Source organism: Amblyomma mixtum, unplaced genomic scaffold (assembly GCF_055824585.1).
Source record: "Amblyomma mixtum isolate Tamu unplaced genomic scaffold, ASM5582458v1 scaffold_15, whole genome shotgun sequence".
In the NCBI taxonomy this organism is placed as follows: Eukaryota; Metazoa; Arthropoda; class Arachnida; order Ixodida; family Ixodidae; genus Amblyomma; species Amblyomma mixtum.
Window position 1 is genome coordinate 27,347 of NW_028317684.1, and position 6,372 is coordinate 33,718.

A 6,372-nucleotide genomic window follows, 5' to 3' on the forward strand; every position below is an offset into this window, starting at 1 on the left:
CCAAGCATCACCTTCACCATACCAAGCATCACCTTCACCATACCAAGCATCACCTTCACCATACCAAGCATCACCTTCACCATACCAAGCATCACCTTCACCATACCAAGCATCACCTTCACCATACCAAGCATCACCTTCACCATAGCAAGCATCACCTTCACCATAGCAAGCATCACCTTCACCGTACCAAGCATCACCTTCACCGTACCAAGCATCACCTTCACCGTACCAAGCATCACCTTCACCATACCAAGCATCACCTTCACCATACCAAGCATCACCTTCACCATACCAAGCATCACCTTCACCATACCAAGCATCACCTTCACCATACCAAGCATCACCTTCACCATAGCAAGCATCACCTCCTCCATACCAAGCATCACCTCCACCATAGCAAGCATCACCTTCACCATACCAAGCATCACCTTCACCATACCAAGCGTCACCTTCACCATACCAAGCATCACCTTCACCATACCAAGCATCACCTTCACCATAGCAAGCATCACCTTCACCATAGCAAGCATCACCTCCACCATAGCAAGCATCACCTCCACCATAGCAAGCATCACCTCCACCATAGCAAGCATCACCTTCACCATAGCAAGCATCACCTCCACCATAGCAAGCATCACCTCCACCATAGCAAGCATCACCTCCACCATAGCAAGCATCACCTCCACCATAGCAAGCATCACCTCCACCATAGCAAGCATCACCTTCACCATACCAAGCATCACCTTCACCATACCAAGCATCACCTTCACCATACCAAGCATCACCTTCACCATACCAAGCATCACCTTCACCATACCAAGCATCACCTTCACCATACCAAGCATCACCTTCACCATACCAAGCATCACCTTCACCATACCAAGCATCACCTTCACCATACCAAGCATCACCTTCACCATACCAAGCATCACCTTCACCATACCAAGCATCACCTTCACCATACCAAGCATCACCTTCACCATACCAAGCATCACCTTCACCATAGCAAGCATCACCTTCACCATAGCAAGCATCACCTTCACCATGCCAAGCATCACCTTCACCATGCCAAGCATCACCTTCACCATGCCAAGCATCACCTTCACCATACCAAGCATCACCTTCACCATACCAAGCATCACCTTCACCATACCAAGCATCACCTTCACCATAGCAAGCATCACCTTCACCATAGCAAGCATCACCTTCACCATAGCAAGCATCACCTTCACCATACCAAGCATCACCTTCACCATAGCAAGCATCACCTTCACCATAGCAAGCATCACCTTCACCATAGCAAGCATCACCTTCACCATAGCAAGCATCACCTCCACCATAGCAAGCATCACCTTCACCAAAGCAAGCATCACCTTCACCAAAGCAAGCATCACCTTCACCATAGCAAGCATCACCTTCACCATAGCAAGCATCACCTCCACCATACCAAGCATCACCTTCACCATACCAAGCATCACCTTCACCATACCAAGCATCACCTTCACGATACCAAGCATCACCTTCACCATACCAAGCATCGCCTTCACCATACCAAGCATCGCCTTCACCATACCAAGCATCGCCTTCACCATACCAAGCATCGCCTTCACCATACCAAGCATCGCCTTCACCATACCAAGCATCACCTTCACCATAGCAAGCATGACCTTCACCATACCAAGCATCACCTTCACCATAGCAAGCATCACCTTCACCAAAGCAAGCATCACCTTCACCATAGCAAGCATCACCTTCACCATAGCAAGCATCACCTTCACCATAGCAAGCATCACCTTCACCATAGCAAGCATCACCTTCACCATAGCAAGCATCACCTTCACCATAGCAAGCATCACCTTCACCATAGCAAGCATCACCTTCACCATAGCAAGCATCACCTCCACCATAGCAAGCATCACCTCCACCATAGCAAGCATCACCTCCATAAATAGCAAGCATCACCTCCACCATAGCAAGCATCACCTCCACCATAGCAAGCATCACCTCCACCATAGCAAGCATCACCTCCACCATAGCAAGCATCACCTCCACCATAGCAAGCATCACCTCCACCATACCAAGCATCACCTTCACCATACCAAGCATCACCTTCACCATACCAAGCATCACCTTCACCATACCAAGCATCACCTTCACCATACCAAGCATCACCTTCACCATACCAAGCATCACCTTCACCATACCAAGCAACACCTTCACCATACCAAGCATCACCTTCACCATACCAAGCAACACCTTCACCATACCAAGCATCACCTTCACCATACCAAGCATCACCTTCACCATACCAAGCATCACCTTCACCATACCAAGCATCACCTTCACCATACCAAGCATCACCTTCACCATACCAAGCATCACCTTCACCATACCAAGCATCACCTTCACCATACCAAGCATCACCTTCACCATACCAAGCAACACCTTCACCATACCAAGCATCACCTTCACCATACCAAGCAACACCTTCACCATACCAAGCATCACCTTCACCATACCAAGCATCACCTTCACCATAGCAAGCATCACCTCCTCCATACCAAGCATCACCTCCACCATAGCAAGCATCACCTTCACCATACCAAGCATCACCTTCACCATACCAAGCGTCACCTTCACCATACCAAGCATCACCTTCACCATACCAAGCATCACCTTCACCATAGCAAGCATCACCTTCACCATAGCAAGCATCACCTCCACCATAGCAAGCATCACCTCCACCATAGCAAGCATCACCTTCACCATAGCAAGCATCACCTCCACCATAGCAAGCATCACCTCCACCATAGCAAGCATCACCTCCACCATAGCAAGCATCACCTCCACCATAGCAAGCATCACCTCCACCATAGCAAGCATCACCTTCACCATACCAAGCATCACCTTCACCATACCAAGCATCACCTTCACCATACCAAGCATCACCTTCACCATACCAAGCATCACCTTCACCATACCAAGCATCACCTTCACCATACCAAGCATCACCTTCACCATACCAAGCATCACCTTCACCATACCAAGCATCACCTTCACCATACCAAGCATCACCTTCACCATACCAAGCATCACCTTCACCATACCAAGCATCACCTTCACCATACCAAGCATCACCTTCACCATACCAAGCATCACCTTCACCATAGCAAGCATCACCTTCACCATAGCAAGCATCACCTTCACCATGCCAAGCATCACCTTCACCATGCCAAGCATCACCTTCACCATGCCAAGCATCACCTTCACCATACCAAGCATCACCTTCACCATACCAAGCATCACCTTCACCATACCAAGCATCACCTTCACCATAGCAAGCATCACCTTCACCATAGCAAGCATCACCTTCACCATACCAAGCATCACCTTCACCATAGCAAGCATCACCTTCACCATAGCAAGCATCACCTTCACCATAGCAAGCATCACCTTCACCATAGCAAGCATCACCTCCACCATAGCAAGCATCACCTTCACCAAAGCAAGCATCACCTTCACCAAAGCAAGCATCACCTTCACCATAGCAAGCATCACCTTCACCATAGCAAGCATCACCTCCACCATACCAAGCATCACCTTCACCATACCAAGCATCACCTTCACCATACCAAGCATCACCTTCACGATACCAAGCATCACCTTCACCATACCAAGCATCGCCTTCACCATACCAAGCGTCGCCTTCACCATACCAAGCATCGCCTTCACCATACCAAGCATCGCCTTCACCATACCAAGCATCGCCTTCACCATACCAAGCATCACCTTCACCATAGCAAGCATCACCTTCACCATACCAAGCATCACCTTCACCATAGCAAGCATCACCTTCACCAAAGCAAGCATCACCTTCACCATAGCAAGCATCACCTTCACCATAGCAAGCATCACCTTCACCATAGCAAGCATCACCTTCACCATAGCAAGCATCACCTTCACCATAGCAAGCATCACCTTCACCATAGCAAGCATCACCTTCACCATAGCAAGCATCACCTTCACCATAGCAAGCATCACCTTCACCATAGCAAGCATCACCTCCACCATAGCAAGCATCACCTCCACCATAGCAAGCATCACCTCCATAAATAGCAAGCATCACCTCCACCATAGCAAGCATCACCTCCACCATAGCAAGCATCACCTCCACCATAGCAAGCATCACCTCCACCATAGCAAGCATCACCTCCACCATAGCAAGCATCACCTCCACCATACCAAGCATCACCTCCACCATACCAAGCATCACCTTCACCATACCAAGCATCACCTTCACCATACCAAGCATCACCTTCACCATACCAAGCATCACCTTCACCATACCAAGCATCACCTTCACCATACCAAGCAACACCTTCACCATACCAAGCATCACCTTCACCATACCAAGCAACACCTTCACCATACCAAGCATCACCTTCACCATACCAAGCATCACCTTCACCATACCAAGCATCACCTTCACCATACCAAGCATCACCTTCACCATACCAAGCATCACCTTCACCATACCAAGCATCACCTTCACCATACCAAGCATCACCTTCACCATACCAAGCATCACCTTCACCGTAGCAAGCATCACCTTCACCGTAGCAAGCATCACCTTCACCGTAGCAAGCATCACCTTCACCATAGCAAGCATCACCTTCACCGTAGCAAGCATCACCTTCACCGTAGCAAGCATCACCTTCACCGTAGCAAGCATCACCTTCACCGTAGCAAGCATCACCTTCACCGTAGCAAGCATCACCTTCACCGTAGCAAGCATCACCTTCACCGTAGCAAGCAGCACCTTCACCGTAGCAAGCAGCACCTTCACCGTACCAAGCATCACCTTCACCGTACCAAGCATCACCTTCACCGTACCAAGCATCACCTTCACCGTACCAAGCATCACCTTCACCGTACCAAGCATCACCTTCACCGTACCAAGCATCACCTTCACCGTACCAAGTATCACCTTCACCGTACCAAGTATCACCTTCACCGTACCAAGTATCACCTTCACCGTACCAAGCATCACCTTCACCGTACCAAGCATCACCTTCACCATAGCAAGCATCACCTCCACCATAGCAAGCATCACCTTCACCATACCAAGCATCACCTTCACCATACCAAGCATCACCTTCACCGTACCAAGCACCACCTTCACCATACCAAGCACCACCTTCACCATGCCAAGCATCACCTTCACCATGCCAAGCATCACCTTCACCATGCCAAGCATCACCTTCACCATGCCAAGCATCACCTTCACCATACCAAGCATCACCTTCACCGTACCAAGCATCACCTTCACCGTAGCAAGCATCACCTTCACCGTACCAAGCATCACCTTCACCGTACCAAGCATCACCTTCACCGTACCAAGCATCACCTTCACCGTACCAAGCATCACCTTCACCGTACCAAGCATCACCTTCACCATACCAAGCATCACCTTCACCATACCAAGCATCACCTTCACCATACCAAGCATCACCTTCACCATACCAAGCATCACCTTCACCATACCAAGCATCACCTTCACCATACCAAGCATCACCTTCACCATAGCAAGCATCACCTCCACCATACCAAGCATCACCTCCACCATAGCAAGCATCACCTTCACCATACCAAGCATCACCTTCACCATACCAAGCATCACCTTCACCATACCAAGCATCACCTTCACCATACCAAGCATCACCTTCACCATAGCAAGCATCACCTTCACCATAGCAAGCATCACCTCCACCATAGCAAGCATCACCTCCACCATAGCAAGCATCACCTCCACCATAGCAAGCATCACCTTCACCATAGCAAGCATCACCTCCACCATAGCAAGCATCACCTCCACCCTAGCAAGCATGACCTCCACCATAGCAAGCATCACCTCCACCATAGCAAGCATCACCTCCACCATAGCAAGCATCACCTCCACCATAGCAAGCATCACCTTCACCATACCAAGCATCACCTTCACCATACCAAGCATCACCTTCACCATACCAAGCATCACCTTCACCATACCAAGCATCACCTTCACCATACCAAGCATCACCTTCACCATACCAAGCATCACCTTCACCATACCAAGCAACACCTTCACCATACCAAGCATCACCTTCACCATACCAAGCAACACCTTCACCATACCAAGCATCACCTTCACCATACCAAGCATCACCTTCACCATACCAAGCATCACCTTCACCATACCAAGCATCACCTTCACCATACCAAGCATCACCTTCACCATACCAAGCATCACCTTCACCATACCAAGCATCACCTTCACCATAGCAAGCATCACCTTCACCATAGCAAGCATCACCTTCACCGTACCAAGCA